This window comes from Nothobranchius furzeri, chromosome 12, assembly GCF_043380555.1.
Source record: "Nothobranchius furzeri strain GRZ-AD chromosome 12, NfurGRZ-RIMD1, whole genome shotgun sequence".
Taxonomy (NCBI): Eukaryota; Metazoa; Chordata; class Actinopteri; order Cyprinodontiformes; family Nothobranchiidae; genus Nothobranchius; species Nothobranchius furzeri.
In genome coordinates, this window is record NC_091752.1 from 34,698,773 (window position 1) to 34,724,279 (window position 25,507).

General features: G+C 40.1%; 1 protein-coding gene across 1 annotated transcript in view; it reads right to left on the reverse strand.

The window, feature by feature from the left end:
• The window catches only part of sgms1a (sphingomyelin synthase 1a), a 44,490-nt gene extending 19,444 nt beyond the window's left edge, over positions 1-25,046 (reverse strand). Inside the window, exon 1 of the mRNA XM_015944914.3 lies at positions 24,910-25,046. The gene's annotated coding sequence lies outside the window, so the exon portion shown is untranslated. The remainder of the gene's footprint in view (positions 1-24,909) is intronic.
• Positions 25,047-25,507: the final 461 nt, after the last annotated feature.

Sequence of the window (25,507 nt, forward strand, 5' to 3'; positions counted from 1 at the left end):
TCTTAAAAATGTTGAAAACCCAGTAGAGTATATTTATCCAGAATAGGGCAGTGATGGTACATCATTGGCTTCTTGTCCAGAATTTTCATTGCTCTTTTCTAGCAGGACTCAACAGGTCTGATAATGGAAGAGGCAGTAAATGACCAGCTGGTAATGCAATAGCCAACGTGAGACAGTATCAATGAATATAAAAATGTACCTGCTGCTTTATCAGTCAGGGATGCTCTTATAGGTTTAAAATAGCACAAATTATAATGTGAAGTTTTGACAATATTTTGCACATTTTCCAAAAGATTGTTTTGAATCCAGCCACACCCTGAGGCTCTTGTATAAATAGATGCCTTTTGAGTCAATCTCATTGGGAAAAAAAGCTCTAATGCTCCCGTTTCAAGAAGTAAAATTTAGCCAAAGAGTGAGGAGCGAAACATGGCAGGTTTTGGTATCAAATTTTGCCTTTGATTGGTTAACAGCAACACGACTCTACCATTGAGTCAGTTGGTTTAGCAATGTTGATGTTTTAGCTCCACATATAGCACAAGTCTGAAGGAGTTCTGCCATGCTGTGGTGTTGCTAATGCTAACGGATAGCTTTCACCATCCAAGACGTGCTCTGCTTTTTCTTGGACATGAAATCAGCAACAGCTTCCCTGACACAAGCCAAGATGGGGACCAAACCCGTGCGCAGATCAAACAGGGACCTAACAACTTGTAACAATATTCAACAGTGTTGATAATATACCCTCCTGAGATGCCGGGCGGTGGACAAGAATCTCCTTGGAGCTGTACGTAAGCAAAAAGAGGGCACCACTGTGCGATGCAAAATACAGTAAACAGTTTGCTCGGCACAGCGAGGCTGGCACTATGGAAAATGGCTGACTCAGCTGCTTCTGAGTCCAGAAGATGTTCTAAAATTAAATACTGTTGTAAAAAAAATCTCAGTAGAAATTAGCCCTCACCCTGTCCGATTCATCACTGGCCATGGTGCTGACAGGTCACTTCACTTATCGGCAGCGAATCTGGCATCTCAACGGCTAGGAAACTTATTCTATTGTTGCAACTACAACCTCCACACACTAAATGTCAATATGGTGTTCGTTTACCATCGCCCTTTAATGTCCTAAGCCTCCCCAGGACATGTTCAAAGTTCTGTCAGAGGTGGAAACTGAAGCTCCTTCTGACAGAAAACTCAGGTAGTGGTCAGTTTTCTGTAACAGCTCTGTGGGATTCTGCAGCACTCTTCAACCTCAGCCTGGCCCAGGAGAAGGTTCCAGTCCTGTGGAAGACACCCTGCCTTGTTCCAGTTCCAAAGAAAACTATTTAAAAATATTTAATAAAAAAAAAATCTAAACTGAGAATTAGACCTGCAGTGTGAAATGTGAATGTAACCAAAAATGAGCCCTAAGATATACTAGGTTAATAAGAAACAGACTCAACAGGAATGAACTGGTCAGAGGTTTGAATAATCTCTCAATCTAGATTCTGTGTTGCGTAGCTATGAAACCGAAACTCTAAAACAGGCCAAAACCTATTGAATTCCTCTGATTGTCTCTATCGGATTCTTCTACACAAATGCTTGTTGGATTAAGTATTCAACTATTAATTTCTTTTGGGTGGAATGAATATGATATTCCCCTGACTAGAACGCATTCCAAAAGCTAATTCAGCGTTTGCCTTCATTGTTCATGTTCTAAACGTTTGCCCTTGTTTTCGCACACAGCTTTTAAACAATAGCATCTCTTTACAGCTTTTTCTTTTCATGCTTCGGGACAAACTAACAATAGGTGAACAACACTCTCACCTGTATCCCTTTACCACTGGTACACAAATCAGACATAAAGGAGAATAATATCAGGTCAATATTGACATTACTGGGTGAGGCCGTTGGAAGGGACAGACAAAATGTTACAAATTAACCTGGAGTATTACACAGGAGCCGAGTCATGTTTAAACAGGGAAACAGGCTTACAGAAAGACTTCTTGTAGGTGTGGTAACACAGTGCCATTTCTAGCAAATGTCCAAAATGCTTTGAGGAAAGCAGTGTACCACTTTCAGCTTGGAGTTGGATGAATAACTCGTTTGGAATGTGGAGAATTTGTTTAGACAGGAGACTCACCAAAAAACATTAAAAAAAATCACAACTTAGAAGGCAGCACTTAGATCCATGTTTTCGGTGTCATGTTTTAAGACTTTTCTCTCAGCTGAATCAACATTTGTGAGGACAGAGGAAGTGTTTCCTGAATTTAACTCATTGCAGCTTAGGAACATCACCTTCCAGCCATCGCCTGCACTTATAACTTGAAACCTGTTTTGAATCCACTTAGCACTTTATTCCAAGAAAAAACAAATAAAAAAATCTTTGACACGTGACAACAGATGTAAAAAATAAAATCCATCCAGCTGTAGAAATAAACAGCACTGGGTCCTCTACCAAACAACATAAACATACACCTCTGGAGCTAGTTTGATTCAGAGCAGACATTAATGGAAAAAGCTTTGCTTAGATTTGCATTGTCTTTGATTTACTGCCATAAAGTGTATGATCACATACAGCCTCAGGAAGGAACAGCTCTGAGTTAATGTATCCAGCAGTTCCTGGACTACAGAATTAATGTGTCTCTTTATTGCGTCGACCTTTCCATGGGGAGATTATTATGTCATTCCAAGTAAAAAAAACATTTAAAGAGACAATTTCAAATTTAAAGAAAATTTTATAAATTAGTAAAACAATTATAATTTTTTAACAATAAATTTTGCAATGGTTTGATGAAAACCTAATGTGTCATATTACATTATTCAGGGCTAAACCTATTCAAGTGTCAAAATTTAAATATATTTCAATGGCAAATGGAAAAATAAGCACACTTTTGTTTTAAAATTATTTAGAAATCGTAATTATTAATATACCTTATAGTATTTGGGGTCTTCATTCAAAAATAGAGAAAACTCATGTTTTTGTCAGGTCTTTATAACTGAGATTTGATCATTGAAAGCTGTGTTAACATGACAAGACTCAGCATTTTCTCCTTCTCTAAATGTTTCAACACTTCTTAAAAGATCTGTTGTAACACAGCAAAAGACGCCAATGTGGCAAGATTTCTCAGAACTACAGGGATTTCAACAAGCTCTAAGTACTTTTCTATCAGAGAACAATATTATTTCCAGTTTGGTAAATAATGAAGCATGGTGTTTGGGCGTCATTAGAGCCAAACAAACGCTAAACTAATTTATCCGTTGGACCAAATGACACACACACATCCTGATGGTTCCTAAGTGACTAGAGGTTGTGATGCTCTTACTGACCCACAGGGGCCCACTGGGCATTCTGACCAATTGCATGGCCTCACTGTTCAACTGTGCGTTGTGAAGGCACATAACCAGTCAGACACGCCCATGTGTTAGTAGGTAATCAAGTATGCAGCACATTTTTATTGCTTGTAGCAACAATAAAGAAGCTTAATGTGAACATGAATTTTGACAATCAAACAATATCTGGGTTAAAAATGACTCCACTACAAATTATTAAAGGCTGATAAAATGTTAATAAGACTGCTACATATTTCTTAGAAAATATGTTTCAATAACTTCTTGAAATCTGTAAGGGAACCTACTCAAGCAGATCAATGATGGTTTGTCAACTCACACCATGAAAAACCCACGATCTTCTTAATTTTTATTTATAATTTTTTGTTCGTTTTAATTTTTTACTTTTTGATTACCTTGATATAAACCATTCTGATTCAAGCAAAGTGAAACTCTAGACTAGGGATACAAGCAATTAATCACTTATCAATTGTCAATAAGAAATTACTCGAGTAAAATAATTGAATTGCAATTAATTGCCTTTTGAACCAGAAATTCCCCGCCAGTCCTCATGGGGCGTGCTTGACGCCAGACGTATTGGACGCACACGCGGGAACACAAGCGAAGCTGGGCTCTGACGACAACAACAGACAAAGGAGAAACGGCCAATACACTGAGGTTGAAGAAGGAAAAACAGAGTGCAGTATGGAGCCACTTCACGTTGGTCAATGACAATGATGCCAAATGCACAATATGTGTAAGTATTTTTAAGTACAACAATTCCACAACTTCGTTGAATTACCACCCAAATTTATCACATTCAGCTATGCTGCAAACAGCGAGTGGTTCTCAGCCTACAATCACCACAACACTGGGAAGAAGGGTCCACAAAAGCAGAGGGCATTACCAAGCGAATATGTAACATGGTTACTACAGACTCAAAAACATGAATGGAACAAATCTCATACTCTTAAAAAAGTGCAAGGTGGAATGAAGAGACAATGTTCAAGGTAGATCCTTAAAAAATATTCAACATAGTGGATGACAGAGCAGCTGGCCTTCAGCTGGAAGGTTCAGTGGTCCAATTCTCTGACTATCCACAAGTTAAAAAGTCGTTGAACCGCATTTACTTAGACCTCTTAATGCGAACTGATCCATATGTGTAAGTGCATGTGTGTTATTTATTCAACAGCTTTGATGGTGCAAATGCGAAAGTAAAGCCATCCAAAGGCTCCATTATATAAAGTTGACCCCTCAACTGCCATAAGAGACAGCAGGAACGTGATTAAATAAATTGAAGAAGCCTTTAATTTAACAAATTTGAGAAAAATTAGAAAGCCTTGTCTATACAAAAAGATGTTACCTCAATAATAATGCTTTCAGTCTTAAAAGGTGTGGTTGACTGAAAACCATTTTTAAACATTTCTTCTGATTATAGTCGATGACTCAGAGTCTGGGAACCAGCAGAGGATGTCTCGGCTAGTTTAAGCTAACCATTATTAGGTATGATATATTTATTATTATCTTCACAATGAAATGCAAACATACAAAAAATAAAATAAAATTCAAACCCACCCTAACAAACAACCCTCCTGTTCGCTGTCCGATAGTCCAAATTTATAAGGTAGTGCATACAATCAATACGAGGTTAGCACCAGCAAAAGTTTGCAGATTAGTGGGAGAGGGAAGATAAGCAAACACAAATGGATAGAATATAAATATGGATAAATAAATCGAGATCACTCCTGGACCTGTGTGGAAGGTTGATGGAAAAAAAAGACAATAAGGGCCTCCAATTTTTTTTTATTTGTTCACAGAGCCTCTCAAAACAAGCCCGATTTTCTTTAGAGATGAAATAGTACATCCTTAATCCAATGCGAGACTGTGGGCGGGGCTGCGTCTTTCCATTTCAAAAGTACTTGGCGTCTCGCCAGTAGCGTAGAGAAAACAATAAGTCTTTGACCCTCAGCTGGTATTGCCAGGCCCTCGGAGTCGACCCCAAATAAGAATAAGAGTGGACCGAGTGGGACCCCTATTCCCAATATGCACGACAAAGCCCCACGAATGCCCATCCAGAATTTTTGTATTTTGGGACAAGACCAGAACATATGGATCCGGGTCGCCTCTGCTGATTTACATCTTTCGCAGGTTGGATCAATCTGGAGATACATCTTTGCTAATTTTGATTTACTGAGATGGACCCTGTGCACTATTCTAAATTGCTGGAGGCAGTGTCTTGCACACATGGAAGACGAGTGAATATTATAAATAACCTTGCCCCAGTCTGCTTCAGTGATATCGATTCTGAGATCTTCCTCCCAGGATCTCTTAATTGCAGACGTAGACGAAGAGCCCAGGCACGAAATCAGGGTGACCATTGATGCTATAGCCTTTTTCTTAGCTGGGCTGAAACCCATAATATCATCCATTACATCGCTAGGGGGTCTATTTGGGAACCCTGGGATAGAGCCTGAAAGAAAGTGTCGAATTTGTAGGTACCTAAAGAAATGTCATGGGGGTAAGTTATATTTTTTGGTCAGCTGTTCAAATGAGGCGAATGTACCATCAATGAATAGTTCTTTTAGAGATCTCAGCCCTCGCCTCTGCCACCCTTGAAACGTGGCATCCGACATTGAAGGAGGAAAAACATAGTTGGAGGCTACTAGGCTTCCTAAGCATATTTTCAAAAGTTTAAAATGTTTCCTAAATTGAAAGCAAATCTGGATAGTATTATTAACTACCGGGTTCTTGGTTAGAAAGCTTTTTGGCAATGGAATATGTGCACCTACAACAGATGACAGCAAAAAGGGACCTGAAGAAAGCTTCTCCATTTCCACCCATTCGGGTCCTCTGCCGTCCTGCTGATGGTGCAGCCAGTAAGTTAGACATCGTATGTTGGAGGCCCAGTAGTAATAATGGAAGTTTGGTAGAGCTAGGCCCCCAGCCTGCTTTGACTTTTGCAGATGAACGTTATGTAAACGTGGGTTCTTGTTCCAGAGGTATGATGTAATCATAAGAGTCTAGTTTCTTAAAATAAGCATTAGAGATTCATAGAGGGAGACTTTGAAATAAGTAAAGGTATTTGGGTAATATTGACATTTTAACTATATTCACTCTCCCAAATAACGAGAGGGGAAGCGGCGACCACTTTAACAGATCTTGTTGCGTACTGAGGTGTAGCTTAGCAAAATTTTCTTTAAAGAGGTCGCTGAAGGCTTTTGTCACAATAATGCCTAGATAAACAAAACTATGCATTGCAATCTTGAAGGGAGTACTAATGGTTGCCAGAGTAGAAAGGGGCTCATTTAAAGACAATAGTTCACTATTGTGTAGATTCAATTTACAGCCTGATACCAACCCAAATGTGTCAAAAGAGTTTGAGAATGTGGGGAATGGACCCCTCAGGCTTGGATACAAATAGCAGGAGATTATTGGCATAAAGAGATAATTTATACTCAGTTCCATATCGTGAAATTCCTTGAATAGCTTGATTACTTCTTATAGCTATTGCCAATGGTTCTATAGCCAAAACGAAAAGGGGGGCTGAGGGGACAGCCCTGACGGGTTCTGCGATGCAAGCGAAACAGTTTGGAGTAATGGTTGTTAGTGAGTACCATAGCTGAGGGACATGCATAGAGTAGTTTTACCCAAGACAAAAAGAAACTCCCAGGGTTTCCCTTACATAGGCGTAGCCGTGGCGGCCCGCTACGGCTGATATCCCACCACCACGCCTACAAGATCCCAAGTTTTTTTTTTCCTTTTTTTTTAGGCGCTGTTTCCCGAAGAAGCAGCGGGAACTACTATGTTGTCGCTTGTGATCACAGCCGGCGGCAGCAAGGAGCAGGCAGGGCAAGGTGAAGTTACAGCATAAGTTACTGAGTTTAAAATTAGAAAGGTAGCAGTGGATATAATGCTTTTTGGTTTACATGTTTCAATAGCATAAAGATAAATGAGTGTTGACGATATTGACAGGGTTTCCTCCAGTGCTTATTAGGCCAGGTTTTCCTCCCCCCACCAGGCTAAGCATCACTTATTCATGTAAAATTTATTTTTTCATGTCTGACTTTAACCGCATCTAATACTGTATTACGGCGTGAGCGCAACAGCGACAACTTAATATCGATGTGTGAGCAGCCTGAGAGGTCGGGTCTTTCATCTGAACCCTTAAAACCTCCAGCAGGTTATGCTGCACTATTGATGTGTTAGCGTGCGGCGCTAACAACTTAGCGACGTGACATGTCTCGGAGAAAGCGTAAAAACACGTTGGACGCTTCTTCTGAAGCAGGAAAATAGCACTTCTTCTTAAGCAGAGCACGAAGTCGCCTCGGCTTGTTCACGGCCGAGCCGGACTGAGCTCGATAACATTGACCCAGCACAGCCACTGGGTCGTTGGAGCTGCCCCGTGACTGCCTGATGGAAAACCAGCGGGTTTCATCAGACTCGTAAAGTTTCTTGTTTTTGCTGGGGACCTCCTGTATTTTACAGCTCCCTCCTGCAGTCTTCCCCTATTAAATTTTAAAATGATTCTGTAAATTCCGTGTATCAATAGAAAAAAATCTCTGTCTCTGCCAGCTGCAGTAAATGTAGTCTCCAAATAATAAATAAGAGGTGCATTCATCTGTGTATCTCCTTTGATCCGCATGAATGATGTTTTCAGCACCAGAACAATGAAGCAAAGAAACTGATTCCTGAGTTTGTTAGTGATTTTTAGGGCTGCACAATATATCGAAAAATTATCGTCATCACGATAACAGGACGTGCGATAGGCTAGGGCTGCAACTAACGATTATTTTCATAATCGATTAATCTGTCGATTATTTTTTCGATTAATCGATTAATCGGTTTGTTATTGTTTAGCTATTTAACCTATACAAGTGATGAATACATTTCAGTTAAGAAAAAGAAAAACATAAGAGAATTGTGCAGTTGACTGCAATCTATTTTATTGCACATGACCACAGTCAGCAGTGTAAAATGAGCTAAACAGTGCAAAATATCAGTCCAGAATAATTTTTTGGCATCAAAATATAAGAGGTAAATTCCATAAAAAATAATGTAGAATCTAGAATAGAGTTTGTAAGTGGTATGCATTGCTGGGGGGTGAGTGTCTTGTTCCCCATGTAGTTGTCCATCGTTGCTTGTTTTTTTCTGCATAAGAAACAAATAAACTGAATTAAGTACACATATAAAATAAAGCAGTACACACACTACAACACTAAATCAATATTACATTATTTGAATTAATTAACAATATACAGTGATCATTTATTTTGACAAAAATGTGTTGTGAGGCGTTTTACAGCGTTAGATAGTAAAACAGCCTCTTAATAGTTAAAAAAAGGACTTTCTGAATTTCTCCTGTATTTAAAAATTGAAAGCGTACAACTATGCCGCGTTATATTCACCTGGACACAGCTCGTCTGTATATTTTTCTCCGCGGAGTTGTCCTTTTTTGAATGAGGAACACAGTTATGGGTTTGTGCCGTTTTTCTCTTAACGAGAACATTCTTATAAACAGACGTGCTAAATTTGGCAAGCGCCACAACACGGAGGAGATTCACGATTGCATCTAGTCAATCAGAAGTAGAACACCGTAAACTGACGCGGCAAAAAAAAAAAAAACATGTTTAACATCCACTATAACGAACTCAGCTAACACTAAGTCCCAAATGTGATCTGCGTTAGCTTGTTTATTTTCTGTTACTTACCGGACTTTCCTCTGCTGCATCAGCCCCCATGTTTTCATCTCAAATGTTCACTTAGGGACGTCGTGCTTCCGTCGTGCCATGGTTTTTGCATATTTTGTAGGTCACCGGTCTTTTCAAGGCATCTAGTGAAGTGCTCTCATACTCGTGAGGTTTTTGTCCGGGGTTTCTCTTGTTTTGTCGCTTCTATTTTTCTTCCGTATTTGTTGTTGATCCGCCATCTCTCACAGCAAGATGCGCGTCAGTAACGTGATACGTCATGAAAACCGAGGGCACTTATTGGCTAATTTCTTCTACGGCCCCACTGGTAGATCAGTGGCTTATTACTGCCACACACTGGCGGCAAATTTAACAGATTGTAACCGATGTCAGATTGTGGTAAAAAATAGACTTTATGCGGTAAAATATGATTATTAAACAACTAATCGATGACTAAAAAAGTTGTTAACTATTTTAATAATCGATTATAATCGATTAAATCGATTAGTTGTTTCAGCTCTACGATAGGCCCATCGCAAAACACGGCAAAAACAGCGATAAATGTTTGGTTCCAACATTTCCATCCGTGTCATACATCAGTTTTTTGTAAACCAGCTCTTTTTTACGCGGAAGTATTATTTGACCAATCAAATGTAGTCCTTCTGATATGCAGCCAATCAGATGGTTCCGTTCACGTAATACGCCTGCCTCCTACGTAGACCCTTTTGGAAAACAACACCCGAGCAGAGTTTGCGGCGCCGTTCCCTTGTTCGTCATGCTGGCTCAGAGCAATGAACGCACTTTTTGCTGATGTTTCTGAATTCAGCACTGCTTTCAAACGTGAACGTGACTCCGCTCGGTGTCGTTAGTCATTTTTACCGGGCTGACTCCAACACGTGCCGGTGAACCAACCCACCTTCATGTCGCTTGTGTTAGCCCCAGGCTCCGGTTAGCTTCCAGCTAAAAGGCTACAGCACTCTCCCCCCAGTCCCGCCCTGCTAAAGAGGGCCTGGAAAAGTTCCCCCACACATCAAAGTGATTTTTCATTTATGAGCTTTTATAACCTTGTTAATCAGGATAGTTGATTTGCTGCTGCACATAAGCTCAGTCAGAAGCTCTGCTAGCCGGTTATCTTAAGCTCTGCTAGGCGGTTATCTTAAGAGGAGCTAGTTCAATTTGTTAGCTTGTTATCAGAATCATAGTTGCAGTTTCATCACCTGAGCTGCTTTTTAAGATCTAGGTAAACTTGTTCAATTTGGGGTTAAAACCAAACGTTTTCACATATTTTCCATGTAGTTTTTTTTTAATAGTCTGCCTGGCTCTTACGCATTTCATTTGTCTTGCTAAAATCTCTCCCGTCTTTTCCCCGTGTTCATAAGTATCACTGCGGTTCTTTAACAATAAATGTTCTATAGAATGTGAAGTGAGTATGTCGTATTCTGCGCTCAGTTTCAAATGTTCTTTATATAACCTTGATGAGGGGGTCTGAGAATTCCTTTCATCCATATCTGCTATCGGTTTTTCCAAGTCCGTTAGTTTAGAGGTGGAGGTGCGTTTCTTATTAGCTGTGAATGATATAATCTGGCCACGAAGATAGGCCTTAAGAGCCTCCCAGACCGACGAGAAGGAGATATCTGGAGTTAAATTACATTCCAAAAAGAAGGTAATCAGACCGGAAATAAATTCTGTAAAATTTGTCACTTAATAAGAGAGAGCTAAATCTCCACATCCGTCTGGGAGATTCGATACCAGGTAGGCACAGTGTCAGTATTAAGGGCGCATGGTCAGATATTACAATAGGTTGGTAATTACAGGACTTAACAAAAGAAGTTAGTCTATTATCAATAAAAAAGTAGTCGATTCTGCTGTAGGTTTGATGAGCATTTGAGAAGGAGTATTGTCTGTGTTAGGTAAAAATTGATATTATTGCTTAATTTTCTTGACTGCTAAAATATCTGGTGCTTCATTAAGAATGATTAAACGCAGGTTTCATCCTGTTGCTAAGTCTCCACAGGGAGGACAGTGACCTTGCTTTCCAGATCAAGCTGTTCTGGTCAGACTAAGCGGGTCTGATTTATCAGTCTAGTGGATGTGAAAAATGCCAGATGTCCGAGATACCATAGGTCGAAAGGAAGGGCTGTAGGTAGGAGACTGATTTTATTACTGGGTATCCAGGTCTTACAGATGATCTGTCCATCCCAGGGTCCAAACTCAGATTAAAGTCACCACCCATAATAAGTAGATGGGGGTTCGGGCAAGGCAGGAGGCCGAGGACGTGCGAGAAACAATCACCCCCAAATTCCACTACCTCCGCTCCGCTCCGCTCCGGTCCGCCCCCGCCCTCCGCAGCCGCTCGCTTCCGAACTCAATTTTTACCGGTACCCGCTCTACAACGGCTCCGCTCCGGTGCGGAGACCTGAGGTGGGCAAACAGGCATGCGCGGGACTTTCGAGATCTTGCGATACAGTCCGAGCAATAAACGCGGAAGTTAGATCCAAACACCCGTTGTGTGGGAGAAGCATCGAAATGAACTGTTTAATCTGCCCATCATTTGTGTTGAGAGATCAGCAGTGTTTGGATCAACAAAGTGTGACTACTTTGATAGTGGAAACTGTATTTATGGCTTAATTTTGTGCATTTAAACTTCAGCCGCCATTGATAGTGGTTAAAAGTTGTTAAATCTGTGCATATGAAACAAAAAACGCCTTTTGTTTATCGATTTATTGTGAAATACGGAAATTGTGCTTGCTCCTTTTCCTGTTGGGCCGTTGTGATTTCTGTCCATTTACTGCGGAGGTGCTCCGGCGTCCGGCGAAAATAGGATCGATTCTATTTTTGCCGGACGCCGGAACAGAGGGCGGCGCACGGCGCCGCACTGCCGGAGCACGGCCGCAGTAGTGGAATTGCTCTGATTGACTACAACGGGACCGATTTTGCTCCGGCGTTCGTGTCGGAGCGGAGCGCTGCGGAGCGGAGGTAGTGGAATTTGGGGGTCAGGGTTGTCACAGTTTGGGGCATATATATTCGCTAAAGTAACATTAGTACTGGAGATCGATCCGGTCACCATTACATATCTTCCATTTGGATCAGCCAGGATTAGAGACGGGATAAATGGGACCCTCTTATTTATCAGTATTGCTACACCTCTTCCCTTCGCTTTAAAATGTGAATGAAAGAGATGGCCCACCCAGCCACATTTTAAACGCATATTATCTGACATCTTAAGATGAGTTTCCTGAATAAAGGCTATATCAGCATATTTTTCAGGTGAGTGAGAACTTTCTTTCTTTTAATAGGATGATTCGAGCCCTTAACATTCTAGCTAACCATTATTTATGGAGATAAAACATCCATATTGCAAGTTAGTGGTAGTTGTGTTGATGTTACCCAATCCAGGGCAAGATGTCCAAATATCAGTAAATAAGACTCCAAAACCGGTCTGAAGCTCAGCTGCTCAGCTTTCCTTTCATTACATCTTTTGATCCCAATTTTTGTTTTTCTCATTTTTTATATATTTAAAATTTCTATGTTTTTGCTATTTTTTTGTCCTTGAGTTAAGTATTTTTTATTGCAAGTCATCACAATACTAATCACTGTTATTGCGCATCGCAGGTTTTCCTAATATTGTGCAGCCCTACTAGAGACCACTGCAAATGTATTGATTAAACAAGAGATCCACACCTTTAAAAAAGATAGCTGTAAATGTTTTGTCTCATAAGACTTTGAAACTTTTTAAAGTGTGCTTGTTCCTACTTGTAAAATTGATGTTGACCACATATTCTTTTGTTACCATGACATGTTTAAATTTTCCATGTAAAAGGACAACTGGCAGAGAAATCATTGCGCGAGAGACTAATTACATCCATTTACTTTTATTAAACACATTCTCATGTTTAATAGCAGAAATGGTTCTTTTTTTATTTAAATTGCCCTGAATCACTACAGACAGTATCTCACTGGGCTGCAACTTTTAGTCACTAGTTTTTTGTCAGAGAATATGACATCCTAATTTAGAACAACAAATTGGTACATGAGACACTTTTGAAACAGGTTTTAAATAGACCCATGCCATGTGGGACTTGTGAGTAATAGCAAACAGCAACACCAGTTCCTTTCCAGTTTAAGTCACAGTGGCTCCATTACATGGGTGGGTGTAGCCATCTTTCATTTTGAAGCATTGAGATGCAGGCAAACAATTCTAATTGTAACATGTTCAAAACCGATTTCATTAATAATAGTTAATAATAGGGGTGTAACGGTTCACAGGGGGGTGTTGAACCATTTTGGTTAGGCCTGTTGGGTTTGGCCCACTTGTGTACTGTTTGTTTATTTTTTTCATTAAATAATTCATTTTAATTTGCGTGATTTAAGTGCAGTGGATTAAAGTTCCTAAGCGAGTATCCCCATGCACGCTGTATTGAGTGACGCATGATGGCTGCACGCACCTGATCTTCATTTAAAAAAAATGAAAAACGCCTTTCAGAGCAGATCAAACCAGCTGGCTGTTGCTGCTACTTTGAGCCTATAGAGATCCTGAATGGAGCGGTGCTTCGCCCCTCCGTCCCTCCCTCCTCTCACACTGTGCAGGCACACAGCGGCAAAAATGTAAACAAACATGTCTGCTGAACTTTCCCCTGGGACAATTGATGTAAAGTTTTCATTCTACAATGAAAATTACGACGCAGAGGAAGCTCATTATTTAATACGAGTTTTAAAGAAGAAACTCTGGGTGGTCTGAGGTGAGTTTTTAAGAGTTGCTGCAGAAATAAAAACACAGAGCACCCACAGTCAAACAACACTTGTCTGTATGAGCGTGACACTCATAGCTGTACAAATAACCTGTGGAATTACTAAAGGTGTCAGGCTAGATCAGCAACCTGTGATGACACCTGGTTCTGCTCACTATTGGAGCCGCTTCAGATATTAAATAAATATGATGATAACAGGGTTTTTCCTGCGTTCAAATTTGCGTGGCGGCCGCCTCCAGCTAATTTTGTGCCGTCCCAGCCTGATTTCACTCTGCCCCCAGCTATATGGATGTTATTTTAACTGCAGTTGCAGCGTTGCACCACTACAGGGGCGCTGTATCAGCAGCGGTGCACCAAAATGCGCTCAAACCGCTGCAGAAAAATATCAAAAAATTGCTTTTCTCACTAGTTGATACATATCTATGGTTGGTGCTATTGACGTCCTGATTTTCCCCCAGGCTCTTCCATATCAGTGCAGGGCTGTACAGTGCGATGAAAAAAACTGTGCGTGTCTGTCTATTTTCAAACGTAGCACTGGTGCAACATCTTTGAATTACTATTTTCCCCAGAACTTTAGTAAACAAACGTAAGTTACGTGTAAGAAAAATGCTTTTTACTGGTGCACAGTGTGGTAATCTGGATGCAGTGGAGGAAACTAAAGGAACCAGCAAAGGCACAAAGGCAGAACCGGTCCAAAATTTGGGATCAAAAGTGCAGCTACACGCAGATTAAAGGGACTTTACAGAGATTTGAATTTTTATGCTCGTGATTGCCCCCTCAGGCCAAAAGCGTAACGGCAGCTTCAATAGTAGGCTCGTGCACGAGGCACGCATGCTGTACATGCACACTCCTTAACGAAAATAACAGCTGATACAGTCCCGTGTGTGCGTGGTGGTGGTGGTGGTGGGGGTGGGGGGGGGTGGGGGGGGAGGACAGAGGACAGGAGAACTTGCAGCTAATTAATTAAATAATTTGGTTCTGTGCCTTTCTCTTCAGCACAGCCGACAAAGGTTTATGATGGGTCAGTCTCCCTGCATACTCAGATCATTTCCTTCCCTTGCTTGAAAAATTGTTCCAAAATGAAAGTTGAACCCACATCTTTTTTATCTCTGAATTCAATGCCGTTCGGCGAGTCTCAAATAAAAATTTGGGCATCTTACTGTAAAAAATTATACCATTAATGTAAAAAATAAACTCTAAACAAACTATATACACATCCAGAATCTAACCTGGGTCCCCCGCACGAGAGTCCAACGTCTTACTAGGTGAGCTATACCGCCAGTGACGTCTTCCGTATCTGTAACATTTATATTCTTGATGACAGCTGAAACAACGTTCAAATAACGGTTCGGAGCGAAAAAGGCTATTTTGTTGCTAATTTGCAGGAAATATCTAGATGAAAGTAGCTAAGGGTCCTCAGAAATGTAGCTAGGTTCATCACTAGGCGTTAGGAACAGCGACAAAGTCGCTGAGTTGGCACTACCTCACTCTCTGCTGCTAAAGCTACGGATAGCAAATGCTACGGGCTATGCCTGAGCGTGAACGAGCATGAAGCAGCCTGCTCGATCTGAGCATCTCTCTTTTTCTGTGATTTTACAGAAAAACAGGCAATCACAGTAAAAATGCCAGGGCTCATTCTACAGGACCAGGGCACTGCAGGAGAATGTATGAAGAAGAAATTTATTATTTCTATACATGTTTTGGGTGTCAAACTTCTATACTGTCCCTTTAAATGTTATCACCATTTCCAATACAAATGCAAGTTAATGAAATGCATTATATTTTACTGGATATATTTGTGTTATTTTGACTAAGATGAGTGTTATTAATACAAACCTAAAATGTTACTGAAATGTAGGTCAAAAATTTAAAAATATTTTTTACTACAAATATCAGATGGGAAAAAGGGAACTATGTTTATGTATTTAGCAGACGCTTTTGTCCAAAGCGACTTACAAGTGATAATCAGCATGTTGCCATTGAGGCTAACAAAAAAAATAACAACAACAACTTGACATCAATCATGGAGAGGAGGGAACAAGGAGTGGACAGTAGAGAGGGGGACAGGTGCAGGGAGGGTACTAATTTAGAAGATGCTTTCTGAAGTGCAGGGTCTTTGGGGGTTTCTTAAATTGAAAAGGAAGCCCCTGTTCTGGTAGTGCTTGGTAGGTCATTCCACATTTGTGGAACGATGCATGAGAAGAGTCTGGATTGTCCTGAGCGTGGTGTAGGCGCTGCTAGCCGACGATCCTGTGGTGACCGGAGCAGCCAGGACGAGACGTAAGCCTTTGCAAGAGGATTCAGGTAGATGGGAGCCGTAACATCTCGGACTTTGTATGCTAGTGTTAGCAATTTGATTAGCGGTAGCCAGTGGAGCTCAATGAACAGAGGGGTGACGTGTGCTCTTTTTGGCTGATTGAAGACCAGACGCGCCACTGCGTTCTGGACAATTTGAAGAGGTCTCACAGTACAGCCTGGAAGACCAGTTAGAAGGGCATTGCAGTAATCGAGGCGGGAGATGACAGTAGATTGCACCAGGAGCTGGGTGGCATGTTGTGTTAGGTATGGTCTGATCTTTCGTATGTTATACAGCGCAAAGCGGCATGAGCGAGCAACAGAGGCAACATGATCTTTAAGGGCAGGTGTTCATCAATCACAACACCCAGATTTCAAACTGCCTTTGAAGGAGCCAGAGATAGGAAGTCATTTTGGATTGAGATATTGTGCTGTATGGATGGTTTTGCTGGGATAACAAGCTGGGATAACAAGTAATTCAGTTTTAGAGAGGTTGAGTTGGAGATGGTGGGATTTCATCCATTTTGATATGTCAGAGAGACAGTTTGATATTCGAGCAGAGACAGTGTGGTCGTCCGGCGGAAATGACAGAGCTGGGTGTCGTCTGCATAGCAGTGGTAGGAGAAGCCATTGTGATCGAATGATCTCACCCAGTGAGGTGGTGTATGTGGCAAAGGGAAGAGGTCCTAGTACAGAGCCCTGGGAGACTTCTCTGGCAAGATGGTGCACGGTAGAGGATTGTCCAAGCCAAGATACACCGAATGATCGTCCTGTGATGTACGATTCAAACCAGACATGTGCTTTCCCTGTGATGCCCATGCTAGAGAGTGTGGACCAAAGGAAGCCATGGTTGACAGTGTCAAATGCAGCCGATAAGTCGAGCAGGATAAGCACATGAACTAAACACCAATCTAATGCATATTATTGAGCTTTTTATAATAAGTGTCTGCTATTTCAGCCTGATAATTTTGTTGTTTTATTTAATTGTTTTTTTGCAGTAAACCAGTTATTTTCACTTGAAACGTTGTCAAATGGAATATTCAATTAGTCAACAGAAGCTTAGATTAGAACACTTTAAAGAAAAAATATTTTGCCTTTAAAAAAGTGAGGCAGTTGAATGCATAGAGTATGCATGTGCTGGCGCATGGTCAGGATGGTACCACCTCTGCCTCAGTTTGAGCCAGGAAAAACCCTGGATAATAATATACCGAAAATTAATTAAACTGAGCTCTTCAAAACACTGAACCGAACCCCTAGTTAATAATAATGTAATGATGAACGTGGAGTGCAGAAAGCAAAACAACTGGAACTATAAATTGGAGAAATGTAGAGCACAGACTGTTAAATGGATGCACATAACAAAGATACACATTCTGGCTGTGTGCAAAAAGCCTTACGCCTGAGCCATGACTGAAGAAATAGTGCAAGTGCACCACAAAGTGAGCTCTTTGAATGCAACAGAGACCAGTGTTGTTAAAAAACAACCTTCAACTGCAGGAGTAAGCCACCTGAGTGCGAGTTTCACTCCTTGTATTGCTCTTCCCCTCCTCTCTGCAGCTTTAGTTTGGTGAATCAAGTCACATTAATGCTCAACTACACATATTAGTCTATCAATGATTATAGCAATGGCTGGTCTCTACGTAATTTTTAAAGTTGTTTCCAAAAACTAATTTTCTCCTCGAGTGTTAGTTGGAGTTTTACTTTTAATAGTTTTCATTATAGAACTAAACTAGCTTTGCTTATAAAAAATTGTATGAAAATAAATGTTTAAGTCAGATTCTTTAAGATTAAAATAAAATTATTGCTTTCAATTACTTCCATCCCCCCAGTACAGAACTTTTTATTCCTTTTAGCTATGATTTAATTATTTTGCTTGTGATCTTTGTAATCAAAATCAACAATCTCCATTTACAAAGTGGGAAGTTTTGGTTTCTGAGTAAGTTCAGTTGTGTGCCCTCCTCAAAACAGATTAGGTCCAAAAGTGTTTTTGTTTGAAATCTGTGATTTCAAAACCACATTTCAGTAACATTTTTGAAACTGAAAGTCTTTTTTACTGTGTTTTAGGGCTGGGCGATGTGGCCTAAAATCAATATCACAATATTTTGAGGATTTCACTTCGATAAAGATAAATGGACGATAACTACAGGTATGCACAGAAACAAAAGTTGTCCAGATGGGGCTGTTACATGTATTACATTGAATTACATTTTACGTGACTCAAGGTGGTACAACTTCTTAAAGGGACATGAATGTTGACAACCTACACACATCTTTTCATTTTTTTATTATCAAATTATCTTGACAAGAGTCAGAAATTTCAATAACGATAAATTTCCGATTTCTTGCCCAGCCCTACTTTGTTTTATTAATAAGTTATTTGAAAGACATAAATCTTAGGTTGTTAAAATAGTTTGCTTCAAAAGCACCAAATGTTCAAACACAGCAAGGTTAGAAATAAACATAATATACTTTTTTTTTAATCACACCACAACCATATGAATCCAAATCGATTAGAATCATGAACGCTACATTTACACTGGACATTTGTGGTGCAGATCGTTTGAACAGCTTAAAATATATACCAGCATGAGTATGAGACCCTATGAATCATGAGGAAATTGGTCAGAGCCAGATGAGTGAAGGTCAGCTTAAGATGAATGCAGTTGAACAAGATATTAGTTACGCAAAGCTTTAAATGAAGCATAAAACTGGTTAAACACTAATGACTAAAATTTGGTTTCAATTTGCTCCTCTTATGTTGCCATCTTGATTTGACACTTAAAAACATCCCATTGTCCCATTCATCTACTGGTATCAGCATAATCCACTAAGGAATACTAGAACACCACTAGGAATACATATCATATTAAGTGGCAGTCATACTGAATGTTAAAATCTAAATAGATCAGGTCATAATTATCCAAATAGAGACCATTTATGCAATTTGACAATACTTTTAGACTCCACCTCACTGTTATTAAAATGTAACCTCATATTTTGACATAATTTCTATCCAGAAATATAATAAACCCTATATCAAAGCACTACTTGCCTAGATTCCTCAAAGCTGTTGTAGGCCATGAGAAACTGGGGCATCATGTGAGCTGCAGTAAAAACTACATGTGTTTCTAATTACTGTATAGAAACCACTGCATTCCAATTTGCTGAAAGAAAGCTTACGGTTACGTTATCCCAGGTTTGTTTACTGTGGTAGATTTTTTTTGCCCTTTAGTGCCTACGAATGAATGCTTTGCAACTCTTTTTTGGAAAAAGCTCTGGAGCCCCTGTTTCAGGAAGTAGACGTTTGTTGGGGGAGTGGGGGGCATAAAACAACAGGATTACAAGTGTAACTTTTTCATATTCAGGATAAGAAAACACAGCTTGCCTCTGATTGACTGACACAGCAGAAACTTTTTCATTTGCTCTCCTTTCTTGAGTATACAAATGCAACGTTGATGTGTTGTCCCCACAAATAACATGAGCCCGAACATTTTCCACTAGGTTGTGGAGTTGCTACTGCTAACTGTTAGCTTCTACTAGCTGAGAAGCGCTCTGCTCTCTCCTAGCAGCAATATCAATACAACCTGCCATGGTCGTAAGCCCAGGTGGGCGAAGCCATTAATAGTAATGTTCCCTGTGATGTAGAAGAGTCTAGCTTTTTCTGATCCCATCATTTCCCTGTCCATTTCCTTTCAGCAGCTAACAGGCAATGGAGGTTTTGCTTTGAGTGTGCATATGCAGCTAAGAGTGGCCGATCGTATTTCAAAAAGAAACGGCTACATAGTTTCTCAGTGAATGAGAACTTTAATTTGGTTTCTGTAAACCTCTCCAAGACCCACTCTTAATGTCCCACTGTGGGATCCCAATCCCAAACTTTGGGGAACACTAGACCTTTTCATTACCAAAGATCAACTACATTTTAAAATCTGCTCAATAACACTTTAGTTTAAACTCTGATCTCTTGTAGTTAAAGTGTTGTTTGGTCAACAAAGTGGTTGTCAAGAAACTGTTTTCCATTAACTGACTCGAGGCGTACTGCTGTGACAACATACAATTCACTGTTTCCACTAAACTGTGCCATGCTTGTCTACTTCCTTGCTAGGAATCTGACATGATCTGTGTTGGCTTGCAGACAACAAGGCTGGATACAGTGACAACAATAACCCTCTAACAACGCTGAAGCTGGTTCTCATTTCTGGTTCCCGTTTAGGAAAGGGCAATTCCAAACAAGTTTTCCTCTCCCTGAGCATCTTTAATCAGCAGTATAATAAAACTACAACACCTAGACACTTCCAACCTGGACAGAATAAATCTACAGCAAAGTGCTGGTGAAGGTTCTCAGTAATCCAGGTCATGGTAATCTAAAGGGGTTCAAATGAGTGAAACATCTTCAAGAAACCAAAGAAGTCCAGTTCTCTTCATTTGAACTCGTTTGGATCTACACCAAAGACACATGCAGAGCAAAGATGGAAAAAAAAAGCTCCAAACAGGGTACAAATCATTTGTTCCTGTGTGGATTTGGGGTCTCAACAGTTCTGCAACTGAAAGCAAAAAGGCATGCAAATTACTGAAGGACAAGAAAACAGATTCAATAAAAATGTGTAGTTTTAACTAAGGTCTGAAAATGTATGTTTTCCTTTAAGTAGGATCTGTTGAGACCTCAAACAGGAACCAACGTAGCTTGTTTTGAGCTATTTTTCCCCTATCTCTGCTCTACGTGCGTCTTTGGTGTAGACTTTTCCTGTCCAGCTTTGGACAGTCTACTCAGTGATCATTTTGTTTAGGAAACAATTTTGTTTCTTTTTTCAGGACGAATGAATTTTTGCGGACTAAAACGAAACAAAAACTCAAAAATACACACCAATAATGACTAAATTATGACGGACATTTTCGTTTATGTGTAAGCAATGACAACAAATATTGACAGAAACAATCAGAAAACGGAACAGATGGGACAATGGAAAAAAGAACCAATCAGCAAATGAAACAGGCTGGACTAGACAAGAAAAGAACCAATCAGAGTCCGAATCCGGCCGCTGTTTGAACAAGCTACCGCTAACTGGACGTCTATGCTCATAAAAGTTTATGTGTAAAAAGGAGGGAATGTCCACGGCTGGGAGGAAAAGCAAAAACTGTGACAATCCGAAAAAAATTTGTTTGGTGAGAACACATCCAAGGTTTCCCTGGTTTTAAGAGTGTTACCCCGGGTTTCCACGGGAGCCGTCAGCAGCAAGTTACTGCAGCAGCACGTCTTGCTCGTGTAAGCTGCTGCTTGGCCCTTCCCACGAGACGCGAAGCAGCAGGGGAGCAGCTGTCACCGACCGAGCACGAAGTCACACGAGTGACTTCGTCAGTAAACACAACAACAAGCAGGAGAAAAAACTACAACATGGTTTGTGTTTTATGTTCTGCCCGTTTTATAATCGCCAATACGGACCTGAAAAACAACGGAGACCGCTAGCTAGGTGATAACTTCTCACGGGGACGCACAGTTAGTAACTTTTTTTAAAAGTAAAGCAACCGGAAAGCAGTACGTTCTTTATTCTGAAGATCTCGGTAGATTCTCTCCATTTCCGCGTCAGATTTCCTGTCTTTCCTTCCCCAAAAATGTCGAACTTGACCCGTTTCAGAGGCGTCACGCGTAGAAAATAGAACCGGCGCGTAAAGGCCGCAACATGCTGCTCCTGAGACGCGGCCGACTCGCGCTGCTGACGGCTCTAGTGGAAAAGGTTCTGTTGACCACAGCGGTTCCTATTAGCAGCTATGACGTGCTGCTGCAGTAACGTGCTGCTGACAGCTCCCGTGGAAAGGCGGGGTTACTGTGGTAGCAACCTACGTAGTGGCTAGCAGAAGGGGAGGGGGGTTTGCTGGAGCCTAACCAAATACACAGAGTGGCAAATCTGGTCGTTTACTGTCCTTGTAACTGATATTATTAGCATTTGGTGTTCTAGTAGTGTTTTTGTGAGGAGAAAACAGTCAGGAGGTTTAGAAAAACGTTTAGGTAGCTTACCTTGGTACATTATTGCCAGGGAAAACTAATAAATACACCTGAAAACAATCCTTACCTTTGGTTTAGCCCCTTGCACGTTTTATTGTTTTGATACAATGATGTAGTTTCCTGTCATGTTTACAAATGTTACTGCACATCATACAGATGTATTTACTATAATAATGCTGAGATACACTAAACTCAAACTGTCAGTGTTCATTTTGGTATTTTCCATTAAAGGGACTATAAGGAAGTTTGACACCCAAAACATGTACAGAAATAATAAATTTCTTCTTCATACATTCTCCTGCAATGCCCTGGTCCTGTAGAATGAGCCCTGGCATTTTTACTGTGATTGCCCGTTTTTCTGTAAAATCACAGAAAAAGAGTTGCTGGGGTCGAGCAGGCTGCTTCATGCGCGTTCACGCTCAGGCATAGCCCGTAGCATTTGCCATCCGTAGCTTTAGCAGCAGAGAGAGAGGTAGTGCCACTTTGTCGCTGTTCCTAACGCCTAGTGACAAACCTAGCTACATTTCTGAGCACCCTTAGCTACTTTCTGTAGAACTTTCTTCTAGATATTTCCTGCAAATTAGCAACAAAATAGCCATTTTCGCTCCGAACCGTTCTTTGGTTTGACGTTGTTTCAGGTGTTATCAAGGATAAAAATGTTACAGATAGATTGAACAAGATTGGCGCTTTAGCTCACCTAGTAAGGTGTCTGACTCTCATGCAGAAGACCTGGGTTTGACTACAGTTGAGAACATAATTTGTCATTTTGAGTTTCTTTTTTACATTAATGATATTTTTTTTTACAGTAAGATGCCCAAATTTTTATTTGAGACTCGCTGAAAGGCATTGAATTCACAGATAAAAAAGATGTGGGTTCAACTTTCATTTTGGAACAATTTTTCAAGCAAGGAAAAGGAATGATCTGAGCATGCAGGAGGACTGACCCATCTTAAACCTTTGTCGGCTGTGCTGAGGAGAAAGGTACAGAACCAAATTATTTAATTAATTAGCTGCGTGTTCGCCTGTCCTCTGTCCTCCAGGCCACACACACACACACACACACACACACACACGCGCACGCACACACACACACACACACACACACACTGCACGTTCGGCCGACGAGAAAGTGCAGCTGCAGAGACAGAGGCACATTATTTTTATTAATTTGCTGTGTTCTTCTGTCCAGGACACACACACGGAGCTGACTGTCTCAGCTGTTATTTTCGTTAAGGAGTGTGCACGTACAGCATGCGCGCCTCGTGCACGAGCCTACAATTGAAGCTGCCGTTACGCTATTGGCCTGAGGGGGCAATCGCGAGCATAAAAATTAAAAGGTCCGAAAAGTCCCTTTAAGTATTGTTATTAAAACAATCATAACTATAGTTTTATTGATTCAAAGTGTGAAATGTGAATTTTTCATATTTCTTTACAGTTTCATGTAGCTGTAGTTAACATTTCCTTTACACAACTTTAAAATTACTTCACTAGAAGGAAAATACTTAAATTTTAGTCAACTAAAAGGATACTAAAAGTAAAAGAAATTGGATTACAAAAATGTGACAAAAAATCTTTAGAATTTTTGTCAAGATGCTAAAACTAAAACTAAATAAAAATCTGTCAGAATTAACACTGGTTTACATGTTGTAGTTTTGGAGCTAAACCAGTTCCAGTGGCTAAAAATTCAGAAAATAATCTTTTTGTTTTTACTTTCACAAATCAAATTAAGATCGCACACATCACAAACTATGTTTTAGGGACTATTTTACTAGTTTATAATAATACTCTGGTTTTGAAGAGCCTATGTGTTGTAGTTTAATAATAGGAGCAGGCTAAAGATGCTCAGGGAGTGGAAAACATTGAATTGTCCTTTCCTAAACAGGAAACAGCTTCAGCTTCCTAAGGCTGGATACTGTGACATTTTTTATTTTTTACATTTCCCCCTCTTGACAGTGCTGTCACAGAAGATATGTTTATGCAAATGGCTGCTTTCTCACCACTATTTAAATCAGCGTACAAATATACTGGTCTAGTTAAGCAAGGCAAATGTAACTTAAGGGGTAAAATATCGTTAATATATATAAAAGCATTATAATTAAAAACAATACCAGACATGCTGTAATAAATATCTGTTCAAAATGTTGTCGGTAAAATATACCTGTCATTAATAAAGATGAGTTTAGTTATTTGTTCGATTTCTTAAAATGTGTACCATATAATTTAAAATATATACATAGGATGACCTTATACTTTAAGAGGCGGGCGACAATATTTGAAACAATTATTTGGTTTGACTCTGGAAGTCCCTGTGTTGTGCGGCTTAACAGCTTATAGCCCGACTACCTAAAAATAAAAGCCAAGCTGCTGGCGTCTTCAAGACTACTAGCTACTAGCTTGTTAGCTAAAAACACAATTTGGTCGGATTTAGCACCATTCGAGACATTTCTTAGCCATTTGTTGCTGGGCTAACGCGCTACAAAAACATGTGTTTGCACATGAAGGCGGTTTTCTCAGATTAAGGCTCAGGATGTGGCCTCTTCTAGTCACGTTTTATCAGGATTAATGATAACGAGATGTTTTCTCGACAGCTGTTAAAATCTTTAGAGGCCAGTGAGCAGCATTTAGCAAACGCCACGTTAGCCAAAAAGCGTACAAATGTAGGTTCAGCTTCCATGATAAAGCCTTTGCGTAGGATGCGGCATAATTTGATATTATTACAAGAGTTTCTACAACCCAGTAGTTATCGAAGAAACACACAGCTACCTTGGCACGACTTCTTCAGTCTCTACCAATCTACCTCAGAGGGCTGAGACGGTTTAGTAGATAAGCTATGTGTCTTCTAGGAAGGAAATAGTAGTAATAAATACACATGTGGTGTAATTACCTTGTTGTCGAAAAGCTGAAAGATTTGCGAAATTGCACAGGTTAACGGCGACCTGTGGTGAGACTCTCTTCAGTAAGTCTAGTGTTTTCATGGGTAGGCGGTGACAGCGCCAGCGGTATGGTTGAAGAATCCTGTGTGATGCCTTCACTGTAATCAGAAAATGTAGGAATATTCGTAGACAGCAAAGTCATACACGGTTAAAACGAACGAAATGTGATTTTTTTAAAAGCCAGTAATAAACGATACTGCTAATTAACACTAAATAATAACCACGAGCTCTAGAAAAAATGACAGTCACATTAAAAAAGTTAAAAGACTTTTAAATATGGTCGAGCTCGAGTGTCAGAGCAAACTAGGAGCCCCCTAAAGTAGCGTTGGAACAAATTCCCGTTAATCTCCTGACGCCACCTACAGGCAAAATTGGAACATTTTAAAACTATTAATCTGTTTTGTTTGTTTTAAAACATTTAATACAAAAACATTTATATTTTGGGAAACTATTGCCTCAGTATTTTTTTAAAAATCATAATTTAGAAAAAAATACGTAATTAAAGACGTTTTAATGTAGATGTATTTTGCATAATCAAATAGAAATTAG